This window comes from Schistocerca americana, chromosome 5 (assembly GCF_021461395.2).
Source record: "Schistocerca americana isolate TAMUIC-IGC-003095 chromosome 5, iqSchAmer2.1, whole genome shotgun sequence".
Taxonomy (NCBI): Eukaryota; Metazoa; Arthropoda; class Insecta; order Orthoptera; family Acrididae; genus Schistocerca; species Schistocerca americana.
The window spans coordinates 281247505-281267407 of NC_060123.1; positions in this window are offsets into that span (position 1 = coordinate 281247505).

Genomic DNA, 19903 nt, shown 5'->3' on the forward strand with positions numbered 1-19903 from the left:
GAATGAAGGGTAGAGCCACGGGTCGTAACACATCTGAAATGTAACGTCCACTATTGAAAGTGCCGTCAATGCGAACAAGAGGTGACCGAGACGTGTAACCAATTGCACCCCATACCATCACGCCGGGTGATACGCCAGTATAGCGATGACGAATACACGCTTCCAATGTGCATTCACCGCGATGTCGCCAAAGACGGATGCGACCTTCATGATACTGTCAACAGAACCTGGATTCAACCGAAAATATGACGTTTTGCTATTCGTGCACCCAGGTTTGTCGTCGAGTACACCATCGTAGGCACTCCTGTCTGTGATGCAGCGTCAAGGGTAACCGCAGGCATGGTCTCCGAGCTGATAGTCCATGCTGCTACAAACGTCGTCAACTGTTCGTGCAGATGGTTGTTGTCTTGCAAATGTCCCCATCTGTTGACTCAGGGATCGAGACGTGGCTGCACGATCTGTTACAGCCATGTGGATAAGATGCCTGTCATCTCGACTGCTAGTGATACGAGGCCATTGGGATCCAGCACGGCGTTCCGTATTACCCTCCTGAACCCACCTATTCCATATTCTGCTAACAGTCATTGGATCTCGACCAACGCGAGCAGCAATGTCGCGATACGATAAACCGCAATCGCGATAAGCTACAATTCTACCTTTATCAAAGTCGGAAACGTAATGGTACGCATGTCTCCTCCTTACACGAGGCATCATAACAACGTTTCACCAGGCAACGCCGGTCAACTGCTGTTTGTGTATGAGAAGTGGGTTGGAAGCTTTCCTCATGTCAGCACGTTGTAAGTGTCGCCACCGGCGCCAACCTTGTGTGAATGCTCTGAAAAGCTAATCATCTGCATATCACAACATTTTCTTCCTGTCGGTTAAATTTCGCGTCTGTAGCACGCCATCTTCGTGGTGTAGCAATTTTAATCCCCAGTAGTGTATTAGACATGTATTGTATGTGATATTCCCGAGTAGGCTTCCGGTCCAGCCAGATGCCAAGGTATCTGACTTCTTCGCATAAGCGTATTGGGCATGTGCGTAGCGTTTTCTGTCTACAGTCTTGGTGTTTTGCAGTAGTTTCGGTCTGTGAGTAAACAGAACTGTCTCGCCCTTGCCGACGTTTACTTTAATACGCCGTCGTTCCAAACAATACTCAACAGTTCTGAGTGTTGTCTGTAGTCTGTTGTTGATGTGCAATGGTTTCCTGTCTTGCACAAAGATGGCACTGTCATCTGCGAAGACGATTACGATCGTGTTGAGTGTTGTTGGGACATCAAGAATGTAGAGGTTAAACAAGAGGGGGCCAAGGATGCTGCCTTGGGGAACCCCTGCTTGGATAACGCATTATGCTGATTGTTTGCTGAAACATCTGTCTGTGAGATATATGTGTGCAAGACATACGAGTCCGTCGGGGAACCCAGCGTCTATGAGTTTAGGCCATTGTACCAGAGACGATCGGAGGCTTTTTCGATATCCAGGAACAGAGACCCTGTTGCTTTGTTCATGTTGTAGCCGTGTGTTACGTCCTCTACCACTCTTAGGAATTGTTGTGTTGTGGAGTAGTGATTCCTGAAGCCAAATGGCTCCGGGTGAGGGTGTTACCAAACAGAGTGAATCATTTTAGTATTACCTCCTCAACAATCTTGCTGAGCGCACCCAGCAGACTTATGAGGCTGTAATTTCCCTGGCTTCCTGAACATCAGGACTTTGGCTGCCTTCTAAGAGGCAGGGAAGTGTTGCCGTTGTATGATGGCATTTGTGATGTGTAAGGTATTTGACAAGTCCTGGAGACCATCATGACCAGTGGCATTCCTTGGTGAGGAGTGCTCAATAGCCCATGTAACTTCGTGTGTAGTCGTGCATCTGGTTGCGGTGTGTGCTGGTTGGGCTACAAGATGTGTAGCCACCTGGTCAGTTTCAAGTGTGAACGCTGGATCGGAAGGAACCAGATTTGGTTCGAAAGATGCTTCTAGTGTTGTGGTCATCAGCTCCGGTTCCTCCTCCGTTCTCTGCCTGCTTAGCAGGGTGGTAACGTACTCGCCTCCCATCCAAGTGGACCCGACTTCGATTTCCGGCCGGGTTGGAAATTTTCTCCGTTCGGGGACTGGGCGTTGTGTTATCCTCGTCATCATTTCATCCCCATCACCAGCATCCACGTCGTCCAGTGTGGCGGTGACTGAAATAAGACTTGCACTTGGCGGCCGAACTTCCCTGGATGGGGCCTTCAGGCCAACGATACCATACGCTTGCATTTTTCTCCTCCGCTAAGAACGCAAGGCGGTCCGGACCCTGTAGCATTGGTGTGGAGTGTTTTTCCCTGGCGAAGAGTCGGCTAGCTGCCACAGTCCATTGTGTGGCTTTAAATGTTCGTTTTGCGCCTCAGAGCCTCCTTATGGGCATGGCACATCCTGTTATTTGCCACGTGGGGATCACCGCAGTTGGCGCACTTGCGTGTATCATTCTGTCTGAGCGTACACTGTTGTACAGTGTGGCCGCCAGCACACTTACGGCATCACGGAGCCAGGCCACAGAGAGTGGCTACGCGGGAATAGCTCTAGCAGCGGTGGCACTGTTGGGGGATTCGTGATGATTCGTCACGACCAAGTGAAGCAGCAGTCTGAGCTTCAAAAAGTCGAGCTCGACCGTGCAATTTGGCTGCGGTCGGCGTGTACGGAACCCTTGCATCCGGTTCGTGCTTATGCTTTCCCGTGCTAGTGCAAGGAGTGCCATCTTGACAGTGCCGTTAGGGGTCGAGACATCAGTGCCCTTCACGACTTTTTGTTTGGAGCACGCCTAAAGATACCATTGCCTCATGAACATTCGCCGTCTGGGACAACGTACTAGGTTGTGTTACTTAATAAGTGTTCGAATCACTCACATGCCTGGGAACCTAACCCGTTTACTCGGACCTTCGTTAACAGTTTGCAGTCGGGCGACGTGCTAACCAACCGCTATCCGGAAATCTAGGAATAGGGGATGTGCATTCATTCATATCGTGTGAGATAAAGATTGGTTGGTTGGTTGATTTTGGGGGGAAACACCCAGGTCATCGATCCCATCGGATTAGGGAAGAATGGGGAGGAAGTCGGCCGTGCCCTCTCGAAGGAACCACCCCGGCATTTACCTGAAGCGATCCAGGGAAATGACGGAAAACCTAAATTAGAATGGCCGGACGTGGGTTTGAACCATCGTCCTCCCGAATGCGAGCCTACTGTTCTAACCACTGCGTCACCTAGCTCGGTTGAGATAAGCACAAGCTGAATTTCGCACGAGCAAAGCTTTCTACGTCTGTACTCATTTGTGGTCAGAAGCTTTCCGCCTCAAGGAAATTTATTATATTCGTGCTCATAATGAGAACCGTGGGATATTCATTCTTTGGTTAGTTTCATACAATTATAAAATAACTGTAAATCGAAAATTCAGTATACTTGTTAGAGGTTAATTCTATGTACATCAGAATTGAATGCTTTACTGTCCTGTCAATGAATATTATTTCCTGGTGGTGTCCATTATCTGCAGATAGCTGAAAATAACAGTTATTTCCATCGAAGATCGTATAGTCAGTGTGTTCATATAACCCAGATCAGTTAACACGAGACCTAAACGGCGCTCGGTGATGGCAGTTGTTAAAATAACTGCTCAGGAAGATATAAGGTTACTGCAACAGATGCAGATATTAGGCAACCGGTTATTTAAATCATTTGTTGCCACCCGTCCCGTAAATTGCACAAAACGCACCTGTTTGAGACCGTTTAGGCCGTAGCTTACTTAGTAGCTTAACTGCTTCGGAATGTCTGTACTCATTTGTGGTCAGAAGCTTTCCGCCTCAAGGAAATTTATTATATTCGTGCTCATAATGAGAACCGTGGGATATTCATTCTTTGGTTAGTTTCATACAATTATAAAATAACTGTAAATCGAAAATTCAGTATACTTGTTAGAGGTTAATTCTATGTACATCAGAATTAAATGCTTTACTGTCCTGTCAATGAATATTATTTCCTGGTGGTGTCCATTATCTGCAGATAGCTGAAAATAACAGTTATTTCCATCGAAGATCGTATAATCAGTGTGTTCATATAACCCAGATCAGTTAACACGAGACCTAAACGGCGCTCGGTGATGGCAGTTGTTAAAATGGCTGCTCAGGAAGATATAAGGTAACTGCAACAGATGCAGATATTAGGCAACCGGTTATTTAAATCATTTGTTGCCACCTGTCCCGTAAATTGCACAAAACGCACCTGTTTGAGACCGTTTAGGCCGTAGCTTACTTAGTAGCTTAACTGCTTCGGAATGTTAACTTGTACTTTCTGTAAGCAAATAACTGATGAACTGACGTAAAATCTGAATACTTATTCTCCTCTCATATGTGGAGCGATTGTCGTGCGAATGAAAGCGAGTTTAAACACCTAGCTGAACATGCACAGTGTTAATTAGGCTTCGTAGAACTTCCAGTACATTTAAGCGGAAGAAAGGCACATGAGCAGTTTGAAAGTTTGTGATAAGCAATGACAATACCTGCTGAGATAAATAGCGTTAACTTACGGATAACCTAGGCAACAAATCGCTCATTTTTGGCACCGAGTCCCGGTCCAGGAAAGATATATAATATTTCATTAGGAAAATGTCCGGCGTGACAGAACCGATGGGCATGTGAAAGCCCCAATGTGATACATAAGGAACATGGAAATTCCTTGAACATTTTGGTGCAAAACATTGGGGAATAAACGTTAGTAGTCCCACCTTCTCTGAATTAACCTTCACGTCAGTTGAACAAATCGATATCTGAGAAACCGATGGTTTTTTTCGTTAAAAAAGTGAAACTCTTCATATCTTTCGACGAAGTGTCATAATTCAGATGCTGTATTAGCATAAAGTAGGTGGTCCTGAATAAAGAACAAAGTAGAGTATTTCCTCACAGACTTACAACAGAGAGTATGCATGTCTTCATGATCTGGAAGAAAATTAGCTCTCCAAAATAATTTCTTCATTCTTATGCCTTTCGCACTGTGTAATTATCATAAAAATCTGCCAAAATATACGTACTGATTTACACGTAGCCGTTGCTAATCCATAAATCAACTAAAAAGCGAATGAGCACTCATCTGCGTGAAATGTCGAATGAAAAATAAAAACCAAAAATAATAAACTGATTTATCGGATGATGAATATTTTTGACTCACCTTTATAAATGCGATACCCTTTCAACGGCATTGGGAATACATCATAAACGAGAGGGCTCCATTAAGCCTGCATTTTGTCGAAAATGACACGAGATCAAAGGCTACTTTTTTATTTTTATTTTTTTGCAAGGCTTATAGCGCTCTTGCTAAATTCGTACTTTCAAAAATTCATATCGATGTGAATATATTTGATGCGTCGAATGCTCGTGGCCTCGAAAAGCATATCTGATTAACTATACGCTTCTGGAAAACTCAGCGGGAATACTCTGCCACGTTAAATATTCACAAAGCAGCCAACCAGATTCGGTTACACCAACGAAAGTTGCCTCGGTGGTTTGCCCACATTTTCGGGGGCTACGATATTATTTTAAAATTCTCAGCTATCAGCATCACAATAAATTACATCGGTTGGCAAAATCCGTGGAGGCAGAAACGCAAAGACAAGAAAAGTACAATATTAATTTCCGGAAAAACAGTAGCTACTGCTTCAATAATCGTGCCAAGAGAGAAACGTGTCTAACCAGGGCTTGCTGTTTATGAAACACTTAAGTCCATCAGAACAGCACACGATAATAAATGAAATAAAAACACGAGATTTTCACTAATTATGTTCTTAACAGCAATATTAGCTTAAGCGGGAAGTTAATGAGAACAACCACAAAAATATTTTTGTTCTCATGAGTATATATACCACAACAAAGTTTCGTTGTAACTTTTAATAGTAAAGCACTGGCGTAAACGAAAGAGAGGAGAAAATACTGAGCTGTAGTAGATATGAGATTGCAACAAATTAGACATCAAAATACAGCAGACGATATGAGGAGTGCCGCTACCTTGGTAGCAAAAAAGAACGCCTGCCAGAGACACAAGAGGACATATGAAACAGACTGACACAGGCAAGGAGAACATTAATCGTAAAAAGAAGTTTATTGCATTGCCTACCAAAAGAGTGGAGCACTCTGAAGGAATGGCCGGGTGTCAATGTAATTTCGTGCAAGTGCACACCATCAGTAGTTGCACAATATACGCTATGTGATCAAAAGCATCCGGACACCCCCAAAAAAACATACGTTTTTCATATTAGGTGCACTGTACTCCCACCTACTGCCAGGTACTCCATATCAGCGACCTCCGTAGTCAATAGACATTGTGAGAGAGCAGGATGCAGCACTGCGCGGAACTCACTTCGAACGTGGTCAGGTGATCGGGTGCCACTTGTGTCATACGTCTTTACGTGAGATTTCCACACTCCTAAACATCCCTAGGTCCACTGATTCCGATGTGATAGTGAAGTGGAGACCTGAAGGGACACGTACAGCACAAAAGCGTACATGTTGATCTCGTCTGTTGACTGTCAGAGACTGCCGACAGTTGAAGAGGGTCGTAATGTGAAATAGGCAGACGTCTATCCAGACCATCACACAGGAATTCCAAACTGCATCAGGATCCACTGCAAGCACTATGACAGCTAGGCGGGAGGTGAGAAAACTTGGATTTCATAGTCGAGCGGCTGCTCATAAGCCACACATCATGCCGCAAGTGGCAAACGACGCCTCGCTTGGTGTAAAGAAGATAAACAGTGGACGATTGAACAGTGGAAAAACGTTGCGTGGAGTGACGAATCACGGTACACAAGTGGCGATCCGATGTAGGGTGTGGGTACAGCGAATGCCCGATGAACGTCGTCTGCCAGCGTGTATAGTGCCAACAGTGAAATTCGGAGGTGATGGAGGACACATCCATCCCTTGTTGTTATGTGTGGCACTATCACAGCACGGGCCTATGTTGATGTTTTAAGCACCTTCTTGCTTCCCACTGTTGAAGAGCAATTCGGTGATGGCGATTGCATCTTTCAACACGATCGACTACCTGTTCATAACGCACGGCCTATGGCGGAGTGGTTACACGACAATAATACCCCTGTAATAGACTGCCCTCCACAGAGTCCTGACCGGACTCCTACAGAACACCTTTGGGATGTTTTGGAACGCCAACTTAAGTCAGGCCTCACCGACCGACATCGATACCTCTTTTCAGTGCAGAACTCCGTGAAGAATGGTCTGCCATTCCCCAAGAAACCTTCCACCATCTGATTGAACGTATGCCTGCGGGAGTAGAAGCTGTCATCGAGACTAAGGGTGGGTCAAAACCATGTTGAATTCCAGCATTACCGATTGAGGGTGCCACGAACCTGTAAGTCATTTTCACCCAAGTATCCGGATACTTTTGATCACGCGGTGTAAATCGCAGCTGGAGTTCTCTGTGACACGTAGAATATCCACCAGAGGTCCTTAGTGTTGTTACCAAGCCTGGTAGGGCACATGAGGGACGTAAAATGCGCCAGATTTTGAGTAATCAATGAGAAGCACATGGAAATGGTGCGTACCCGTATGAGACAGCGTTATCAGCAACTTGCAGAGTTTGGAAGGCTTCATTGTGGGACACCATTTGGCCAGTTTTCGGATATGATACTGACTCGATGTTGGACCTCATGGAAACTTGGGGGTAGGCACACTCGTCGTCAAGGTTCCGGTCGATCACGTCTGGCCACCACAAAAGTGGATGGCCATACTGTGCACCAAGCGCATCGTAATCCTTTCACATCTGCGCCTGACATCCAAAAACAAGTAATGGACTCCCTGCAACAATCTGAGTCATCCCGTGCCATCGTTCGGAGACTAACAGCAGCAGTACTACGGAACTACAGTCCCATGCTCAGGCTACCACAACATGAATGGCTGTGTTTGGAGTGGTGGCCCGATCGAACATTGTGTTCAGCGAAGAATTGTGGTCCTGCACTTACCCGGATAACCATCATCGGTTAAGTGCTGAGCTCTGCAACTCACTTGCCACTCCAAGGGTCATCTAGAGCCATACTGCAAGCTTGACGCCCTGAACATCCGTTGAGAGCGGATGCTTCAGGTAGCCTAGAGACCCTACTGCGAACAGACGTAAGTCTCGACCAGCCAAGTGCCGCAGCTCGTCGGTAACTTGTAATGTATTACCGAATATCACTCTGTGCACTTGTAAGGTAATACGGAATAAAGTATTTTCACCCAAAGGTTCCGTTCCACCTCACCACTGTGAGTCCTCTCATACTACACATCTCAAATTTAAACATACTAATCCAGGACCAAAGGCCTGCAAATATACTGCGTACATTTTTTGGTGGTGTGAAGCACTCGTAGTCTGCGTTCAACAAGACACATTAAACATCAGCGAAAAACGCCTTCGAACAGCTTGTGTGGCAGCGACCTTGGAGGAGTCTCATTCTTCTAATGTTTTGGAGAGGCGCAGTGTCGTCATTCCGGGCATAGCTGGTAGTGATTGAGGGAACTGTAATGACACAGCTTAACATCACAGGCAGCCTGTGTTGCCCGTGTTGACAGAGTCTTTGTGCCATTTTTCAACAGGACAATGCTCGTCCACGCGGCACTTGTGTCTATGAACAGTGCGCGTGGTGTTGAGGTACTGTGGAACCAGCTCGGACGTCAGTTCCGTTCCAGTATCAGTTTCTAGCATACCAAGGACCAGTTACAACAGCTATGGGCCAGGTTGCCTCAGAAGAGGATGTAACGGCCTTACGACACCGTTCCCAACTGAATCAGTGCGTGTATCCAGAACAGAGGGGGTGCAACGTCATACTGATAAGTGAGCTGATTCTGCCAAGTTCTTTGCAAATTTGACTCGATTTTGTAATCACTGAAATAACATCACATACCCTGTCAAAACGTATTCATTTCATTTCCTACTCCTAGGTACTTAATTTTTTTATCAAGCAGTGTAATATCAAAGATGGGCCTTAATTTGAGAAAGAAAATTGTGAGAAAGTACATCTACTGCTCAGCATTGTATGGAATGGAATCGTAGACTGGGATGTGGTGTTAGAGACGTTTGTTGAAGATTAAGGACATTGATATGATAGAAAATGAGGTTTTATGCAAAATCGTTGAGGAAAGTGATACACGAGAGAAAAGAAATCTTCTGGCGGCCCTACAGAAATTTCAATGTGTTGGTACTATTGGCTTTAATGTTGAAGTACTGTAGAAGAAGGTATTACACTCTCTGACAATAAGCCATCGTATAAATCAAAATAGGTTCTATGAAACGTTGTGTTCTTGTAGTGACGATATACTTATTTTGATCTGAACAAAAGCGTGGAATGCGTTTTATGCGAACGCAGTGTTAGCTGTGTATCGACACTCATTTCCGTAATTTCTTCATTCCGTTTGCATTACAACTAAAGAGATAATTGGGTTATTGCAAATCACAGGGGAAAGTAATCAAGATACAAAAACCAATGACAAGAAAAAATAGATAAAATTGAAACCTGAGCAAGGCTTAGGAGCTTGTGAAGTGCAACAAACGACCGATGGAAGGAACAGTGTTCTCAAGTGGTATACCACACGCGTCAGACTTGCAGCACGAAACCCACACTTCTCTGCGCCAATTATGATACAGACATTTCCTTTCATTTTGATATAAGACATTCGATGCCGAAATATTGTGTACTAGTTTCGAAAAAACACTACAAGGTTACGTTTCCAGCCCATCAAGCATAAAACCGAATAAGAGTAAGAAGAAGATATTTTAAAACATGCGGTCCATCTTCTACTAGTCAATATTTCTACGTAATGGCCAGTTTATTTAATCTTTATGCCAATATTTCGTACGCTATTAATGCATTTTCAATAGTCTGCTACTTGCATAGATCAGAAGGCGTTTGAAATAACTAATTTGCTGCTTTAATTATGAAATAGTCCATTATGTTTAAAAATACGGCTTTTCCACAAAATGACTGCTCATCAAGTGTAAATTTTGCAGAGAAATATTGTGGTTCAGTATGAAACGCGTGTCGACAGGGACAGATCAGCGAACGGGGGCAAAGGGGCGTTAGGTGTAGGGTGCTGACGAAGTGATTGCAAATCCATTTGTATGCAAATGCGCGAGTATGGCATTCGGTGGGGGGTCCGCTGAATAAAGTATGATCACTAGATTGGCGGAAATGCGGGCTGAAAATCATATTTCACACCGTGCGCGTCGGGTGGCGCAGTGGGACTGCAAAATTTAGCGACACTCATCGTCCGCCGGCCTAATGGAAACGTCAACTACCGATGCAAATGAGAGCCGATGCGGTGGCCGCGTCGACGGCTGCGTCGTCTGCGCTTGCGGCGAGCACCGCCGCCGCAGAACCGCTGTACACCTGTGCTGGCGATGCGGCCAACGCACTACGCCTATCCTGGTTCGCAAATCGAATGTAGGCAGAGTATTCACGCGCATGTGATCCATGTCTGATTCTACAAGAAGTGAGTAGGCCTACACATTATATTACTGAACCGTGATTTATTTTCAAAGAATATACTTAACAATTTATTTTATTTACTAGCGATTCATCAAGAATATTAACAGATTTAATCACACTATGTAAGCATGGAAGTAGTTGCCAGGGAGTAACTGATGCAATCATAACCAAATTTCTTTTAACAAACGGGAATTTTATTCACTCTAATAGTGCCTAAAAGCATTTTTTTTAAAAAAAGAAACGTTTTAAAATTATAATCAGAAAGCACCCTCTAAATATCAAGTTACAATTTATTCAGAGGCAAAAAGAAACAAGTTTTGACTGTATGAGCTTTCGGGCGGAGAACCTTGCCGCTCCCTTTTGACACGGCCGTAGTTACGACCGCCGGCCGAAGTGGCCGTGCGGTTAAAGGCGCTGCAGTCTGGAACCGCAAGACCGCTACGGTCGCAGGTTCGAATCCTGCTTCGGGCATGGATGTTTGTGATGTCCTTAGGTTAGTTAGGTTTAACTAGTTCTAAGTTCTAGGGGACTAATGACCTCAGCAGTTGAGTCCCAAAGTGCTCAGAGCCATTTGAACCATTTAGTTACGACCGCTCACGCCTCTGAAAGACTACACTGGTGCAAATCTGCAACACACCAGATTACTCTAAACTAAAAGTTTTAGCAATTTACACAAGCACACGAGCTATGCACCCCCCGTAGGAGGGATGGAAATGGTACAAAACACTAACAATTAAAATATTAACTTTACCACCGAAGGTGCAACTTGATTTTAACTTCTAAGAAAAGTCTTACGGTGAAAGGGTGGAAACTTTATATTCTAAAATGATCATTTAAATAAAAGCCTATAAAATGCAATCTTATATAAAATTCTACAGGGTTGGCCAAACAAGTTAAGATGCTCTACAGTACACAGATACCGCCTCTCAAGATGATAGGCAAGATCAAAACATATTTCAGGTTTTAGGCCGTTACACTCCAAGCAATAAATCCGTTAACACACCAAATCCAGCAACATGACAGAGGCAGCTCCGAACGACAAAATGGTTCAAATGGCTCTGAGCACTATGGGACTTAACTTCTGAGATCATCAGTCCCCTAGAATTTACAACTACTTAAACCTAACTAACCTAAGGACATCACACACATCGCCGGCCGTGGTGACCAAGCGGTTATAGGCGCTTCAGTCCGGAACCGCGCGACTGCTACGGTCGCAGGTTCGAATCCTGCCTAGGGCATGGATGTGTGTGATGTCCTTAGGTTAGTTAGCTTTAAGTAGTTCTAGGAGACTGATGACCTCAGATGTTAAGTCCCATAGTGCTCAGAGCCATTTCATTTCATCACACATCCATACCCGAGGCAGGATTCGAACCAGACTGTAGCGCCTAGAACCGCTCGGTCACCCATGCCGGCTTCCGAACGACAGACAGACACTAACTGCCTAATAAATGCAATCGAGAGACAGACGAGCAAACTGGGGACGAGAGACTGACCAAGAAAACAAGTAGAATTTAACAAGAGTAAATCACACAACATATCAACAATCACTTAACTTCTAATAAACTGCGATTTCTCGCGAAACCTGGCGCAGCACCCCCCCAAATCGGTCTCCCGAACCGTCCATTGTCAGCCGCTTCAACGGACGCAGGAAGGCGCGCCGATTTCCCGTCTCACGGCGTCGTAGCTCGCACCGGCCAGACAGATCTCGTGGGTTAACTCTCGTTGCTCTCATGTCGACCGCGAAGCCACTAACCCTCGCTATACGGCGCGGCCTACTGGACTCACGTGGTGCCCTCACATGCGCCGACGCTCAAGACGGTCAAGTCATCTTGTGTCTCAGTGCGCGACCGACCAACCGATCACTCCAACCGCCAATGACCCTTGCCTCAGCAAACTCGAGCAGACTGGCGACCTAACGCGCAGACTCAGATGCAGGAACTAAGCCCCGACCGGGCGACCACTCGCTGAGTTCTCTTACTCGCGGAGTGGAAGGACTCTCATTTTGCCGGCCTTAAAGGTTGATCCGAACGACAGACAGACACTAACTGCCTAACAAATGCGGACGAGAGGCAGACTAGCAAGCTGGGGAAGAGAGACTGACCATGACTGATTCAAACAGCCCACTAGCGAGCTCATAGCGCCCCTTAAATACACGTGAACAGGCAACCTTTCCCACGAGAGGGAGACACCAAAGCTGCGATTGCCACAGCGGCGCCACCACCAGAAACGGAGGGCGACTGCTTCACACTAGGCGATGCGGTGCGCTCTTCAAAACAGCAATTTTTACCTCGGCTCAGTCACATTGTACAGTAAACGTTGGTGCTTGAGTGGAAAACCAGGCGACTCACACTAAGGTGACAAAATTCATGGGCTAGCGACATGCACATATACAGATGACAAAAGTATCGCGTACACAAGGTATAAAAGGGCAATGCATTGGCGGATCTGTCAATTGTACTCAGCTAATTCATGCGAAAAGGTTACCGACGTTATTATGGCCGCATGACAGGAGTTTAACATAACCTAGAAAAGTAGTTGGAGCTAGACTGATGGGACATGTCATTTCGGAAATCATTAGGGAATTCAATATTCGAGATCCACAGTGTCACATGAGCCGAAAATACAAAATTTCAGGCCTTACCTCTCCACACGAACAACGCAGTGGCCGACTGCCTTCATTTAACCACCGAGAGCAGCGGGGTTGCGTAGAGCTGTCGGTTCTAACAGACAAGCGAGCAACACGGCGTGAAATAACAGCAGAAATCAATGTAGGACGTACGGCGAACTTAGCTGTTAGGACAGTGCGGCGAAATTTAGCGTTAATGGTCTATAGCAGCAAGATATCGACGCATGTGCCATCGCTAGCAGCACGACATCGCCGGCAGCTCCCCTCCTGGCCTCGTGACCACAACGATAGGACTCTAGACGACTGGAAAACCGTGGTGTGGTCAGATGAGTCCCGATCTCAGATGGTAGAGCTGATGTAGTGCTGAATTATGGCGCAAGTCCCATGAAGCCATGGAACCAGGCCGTCAACAAGGCACAGTCTAAAGTGGTGTTGGCTCCATAGTGGTGTGGAGTGTGTTTACATGAAACTGAACCTATTATTAACTGGCGTAAGGACTGTGTCACAACTCTACATTACATTTAAAACAATAAGGCCAATTTAACGTTATTCTTAGCATTGTGTAGCTCAGTAATCGATAGTAATAATCTGCGGGTGAAACATGGGAGCGCGACTCTAAGAATTGTTGTGAGACGAGGTCTGTCTGCGAGAGTGGAAGATGCAGTGTCGGTTGTGAGCTCGGAGACAGAAGACGTGTCATGCTGCCCTCACGTCGGTGATGGAAGATCTTACCACACTCAAGGCCTGATTTCATTTATATAGCCAGGAGAGATTTAGGGGCTTAACTACGCTTGCAACTTTCCGAGTGTAACTTCCCTTAAAAATGTTGTAATAAACTTTACTATTATGCTGAATGAATGTCTGATCCGTGGAATGAGTATTGAACTCGAATTGTCGTGTTGCGTGTTGTAAGTGCAAGTGGTGTGCTTACTCTGTCTTATTGTTAGCCAAACGTTACGAATCGATTGGGCGACGCAACTACCAATACCAATACATACCAATACAATACAGCCACCTCCTTAGGCACTGAATCATCTGGCCCTGTTCAAAACTGATAGCCACGCGGGATTAGCCGAGAGGTCTGTGGCGCTGCAGTCATGGGCTGTGCGGCTGATCCCGGCGGAGGTTCGAATCCTCCCTCGGGCATGAGTGTGCGTGTTTGTTCTTAGGATAATTTAGGGTAAGAAGTGTGTAAGCTTAGGGACTGATGACCTTAGCAGTTAAGTCCCATAAGATTTCACAAACATTTGAATATTTTTGAACAAAACTGATAACTTTGGTCCCTGAGCACACAACAAATAAATTTAACTGTCTTACCCCTAGAGCAGCAACGGAATAACGCGATATATTCTGGTCTCTCGAAAGAAAAGGCTCAGCAGTGTGCAGTGCTTGCCATAATACTTGAAATGCACATGAAATTCATTTGGCTGATAAACGAGAACATTTAAGAAAATCCAACTTCTTTGAAAAATATATGACGTGGACTGGGAGGCGGTACTGATTATGGCGAATTACTAACACAGTTTTTTTTAGCAAAACTATACTGTAAATTCGGTTTGGCTTTTCAAAAACATCTGACAATTGAAGCTACATTACTCACAATTGATTCACAAACAATGAGATTTAAACAGCAAGTATTATCTAACTTCATTAATCCAACATAAACATAAATTATCAAACTACATACAGCTCTGTTAACAAATCCTAAAAGCATTAAAAAAATGAAATATCTAACTAGCCTCTTTATCAAAATCGTTTACGTACATTCTGGAGTTACTGGACAACTATAAATTATCAGCCAACTCATCTATACTAAAGTGCCGGCAAAAACAAAGATCATAATTATTTAATATTTTTACCTTATTTCCATGAAGACTTCTGCTTCCTTGTGCAACAATATTGACATACCTACATACCTACATGCACACAGCACACCACAGAAACTGCCTACTCCATCGCCTTTCCCCCACAGACAGCTACCTACAACTGAGCGTCCAGCGCTCTCTTACTCCAACAAAGCAGTACAGTACCTTTGACTCTGCTGTCGCGCACCGTCAGCGATCCGCATTATCGAGCCTATCAGAGGTATTCATCGTTTTTAGTGTACCAGTTTCATTTTAATTTATCAGTATTCTTACCTTATTCTGGTGCCACATACAAGTGCACCGCAGCAGTCTTCTTTCACAATCCTCCAGAGGGGTTTAACAAATTTGACACATATTTGGAAGTAGCTTGTAAACTAATGTACGACAACTTTATCTAACTCTATAACATCATTAAACTCGAAAGAACTGATAGTGCTCAGATGCACTACTATAAACCATAATCTGGTTGTCATCTGAGTAAATTGTCTTGTAAAAGAGGTTGCTGGCAAATAAATCATGTAAAGCAGAATCATTATACAATCCTAATCGTCAAGATGATGGCGTAAGATTGGGCAAGGGAATTGCATTTGGTATAACACGACATCTGAACTCCGTACTATTTCCTTCAGTCATGTGCAGAGACACAAGAGGTACTCAGCAACAGATTGCCAGCAACCGTAGTTGGCGCCTACTATACTATCAGTAATGTGATGACCATCGTCATCACTGCTCTTCATAGAATAAATTCTTCTGAGATGCAAACAACATATATAATCACTTATATTGAAATATTAATACCAGTAGCAAATTGCTTCAATGCCATGTATAGATATAGGAGACTGGATAATGGAACTGACAAAGAAGTAGCAAAGGTAAAATAGTGGAACATGACCATTTCTACCTATGTCGACATCGAGTAATCTATCTGATCAGAAAAAGTTCAGTATCCTAATGAAATTACAGACTGGATGCTTTACATCAGAGTGAATAGGCAAAATTGTAATTGAACTCTGAATAAGACAACAGCAATAAGTGTGACATCAGGGTACCAATTAGACACGGAATAACCTAACATGGCAGAGAATATCACTGGTTTATAATATTATACTGTGGTTCTCAGTGTCCTTGTATTTAGAATACATGCAAATCTTGACATCTAAAACAATTTAACGTAAAATATAAATCAGAGGAGCCAAGAGGCCTTTCTTCATACATAAATGCTGATCTTAGTAGCTATAAAATGTTACAGACATCAATTTTGTGGCTCAAAGTGGCAAAGTTTTACAAAGAAATAATTGGTGACCTTAATAACTAAAAAGTGATAAAAATGTTCTTTGAGGCTCACAGTACTGGTTTTACATGAAATAAATGTTGACCTTAATAGCAAATTTTGACAGAAAACGTTTGTGGCTCAAGTTGGCCCAGTTTTACATAGCATAAACATCAAAGCTTGGATAGTATCATAAAATATCATTTACCTATAACTTTATATGGCACTCAGAGGCCTACGCATAATTCATAATAAAAATATATAGCTCAAGGTGGCTTTTACAAGAACAAAGTGCATAAATAGCAGTATTATTTAAAAGTACAGCTCTGTATGGCCTGCATGAATACTTATTAGACAAATAGAATCATAGATTCAAAGTATGGTACCATGTGAGTAAAGACACACTATTTATAGGTTGTATAGCACCCTTGGGGCTTCATAAAACTGAATATTAAATGACCTCTAACATTGTGCATATCTACAAGGAAGGATATGGGAATCACTGACAAGGGCTGTGCACTTTATCTGCAAAGAAAGTTATTAAAAGTCAATCATCATTCGTCTTGAGTCAAAAACTTCTATGACCACAACGAAGAAAAAATTTGATTGTAGTATATGCAAGCATAAAGACAGGAGTAGTAAGACCAATATACCTTAGCGACTAGATAAATGTAACATGTACCAAGGAATCAAGAGATAAATATACAAAGATGAGGGTGAATGGCAGAATTATTGTAACCCATAAATGTGATTATTAACCTGGAAACTAAAAAAAACGCAGTCATGCATGCTAACATAAGAAGGCAGTATCATAAGAAATCTTAAAGGAATGGTGAAAAAAAAATGTTTTACTTGTAAAGCTTCTGTAACAGTCTCCCACAAACACCTCCAACTATGCAGCACAAGGCAAGACAGATTTTCCTAGAAAGGGCACAGTATACAGCAAATACATCTTAACATCATAGAATATCATTAAGAAAAATCATCAAAATAATCCTCATTAATGGAGTGCAGCTCATGGCATGAACACTTATTAAACATTAATATTCCATCATTATTCATAAAATTGGTACAGCTACAATACTTTTATAACTAACACAAAATGCAGAAAACATATCCCTTGTCCTATAACTTTATAGGTAATCAGGTTAATTTACCTAGTACCCCAAGAGGAAAATGTTTATAAAGGCCTGCCAGGAAACAGTATGAGAAGTGCCAACGATGTTTAGTTCCCTATAAGCTGCTTATATCGTGCTTTCTATGTACTGCATTTCCTGCACTTCCATGTGCTTCTATTTATGAGAATAATGTCTCGTTTGAATACAATGAGTACATTGGTTCTGCAAAATATACAAAATGGATGAGTATATGTAATGGACATGAGTTACAGGGTACATTGATTTCTTAAATCTACATAGGTGAAACCAAGTAAACTAGTGACATCACCAAGCACAAGAGATATATCAAATTAGAGCATAAGACTGGGCATAAATGATTCATAGCGACATCATAAAGCACAAAGAGTGACTATATCCTTGTTCTGGTGCCACATACAAGTGCGCCTCAGTATTCTCCATTCACGCTTGAAGATGGAATTCAAGGTAAAATTCGCAAGCATAGCGAAAACGCAATTGCAGGGTTAGGCTCGTGATTGTTTGTCTGGGTTTGCAATAATAACATGCTTTGCTCGTCAGTTAAAGAAGCATCCTTATCCTCCAAATAATAATAATTATTCTCCTCATCTAATTAATAAACAAAATCTGTGGTTATTAAATGTTAATGTAACTTTGAAATTGAAGTATTTTATTCATCTGGCACTCAGCCATTATTGATACCCATGTCACTGTCGTTGTCATTGTCTATCAATGGTCATAATGATTCTGAAGTTTTACGAGGTGCGACAATAAAGTAATGAGACTGATTTTCTTTGCATGATGTGACAACCCTGCAGGCTTGCGTAGGCACAATATCTTTGAACTTGGTTTATAAGCGTCTTCTAGTCCAAGCAGCACATCGATGCAACTGCTCAGTCGTGAGTTGTGCTGTACTAAGTTAACTCGTGTTTGTGTCTCTCGTCGCGGAAACGGAACCGCATAATATTGCGCTACTGTACGCCATTTCTTTTTGTGTTAAATTGGGTGAAAACGTGACGACAACTTACAGTAAGCTTTAGAAGGCTTTGGAGAGGATGTTATGTCAAGAGCTCAAGTTTTTCGTTGGCATAAAATGTTTAGTGAAGACAGAAGGAATGTTGAAGATGAAGACCGCAGTGGACGACCATCAACCTCACGGACGGATGTCAACTTGGCCAGGGTGCGTGAACTCGTACGATCTGATCGAAGATTATCCGTGAAAATGATTGCAGAAGAACTGAACATCAATCGAGAAACGGTTCGTCTAGTAATAACTGAAGATCTTTGTATGAGAAAGATTTGTGCAAAACTGGTCCCCAAAAATCTCACACCACAACAGCGAGAAACATGGAAATATGTGGCAGCCGATCTGTTAGAGCAAACGGAAATCAATCCAGAATTGTTGAGCCGTGTTATCACTGGTGATGAAAGTTGGTTTTTTCAGTACTATCCAGAGAGGAAACTCCAAAGTTCGTAGTGGTGCTCATAGGGATCACCCAGACCAGCTCGCATGTCACAATCAAAAGTGAAATGCATGCTTGTGTGCTTCTTTGATTCCAAGCGAATTGTTCATAAAGAATGGGTGCCTCCTTGACAAACAGTTAACCAATATTACTACAAAGAAATTTTAGAAAGACTTCATAAAAGAGTTCTTCGTGTCCGTGCCAACAGTGCTGATAATTGGATTCTGCATCACGATAATACGCCATCCTATACTGCTCTGTAAGTACACCAATTTTTAACCTCAAAACAAATTTCAGTACTACCACAGCCATCTTATTCACCAGATATCGCTCCGTGTGACTTTTTTCTATCTCCAAGAGTCAAAACGGCGGTCAAGGGACACCATTTTCAAACGACACAAGATGTCCAAAAAGCTGTGACGATGTTCTTGGAGGATATTACAGAAGATGAGTTCCAGAAATGTTACCATCAATGGCAGAAGCGCTGGAAAAAGTGTGTGCAATCATAAGGGAACTACTTTGAAGGAGACAACACTAAACTTGACTAAAGCGGTAAGCAACATTTTTTTTCACATCAGTCTCATAACTTTATTGTCGTACCTAGTACATAGAATTAATTTATTAAATCCCTTTTCACAAGTTATTTAGTAATTGACAGGACCCAAGCAAACTCGTTTTTATTAAATTCATTCTTAGTAGCAATAAACTTCAGCCGCCGCAGCTTGCTGCTGCCAATTGCTGTAAACCACATGGAAAAAGGCAGTCATCTAAAGAGGCGAATGCAAAACTTAGGGCCAAAACAGATCACTGACACACCACAACATGTCATGTACTCTAAACCAGTAAATTCCGTTGCACAAGTCAGATTCTTTACGACTTGTAAATTCTTGTTCAAAAACGCAGTCAGATATCTTACGCATTCATTGTTACAGGTTCAGTTGTTCTTGTAGTTTTTCATATTCAAATACGCAATCAGATAGCTTGTCCAAATGTTAGTTTTAAGTTTTTCATGTAACGATGTGTTGAGGGCTTAAATGACAGTGAAACTGACACTT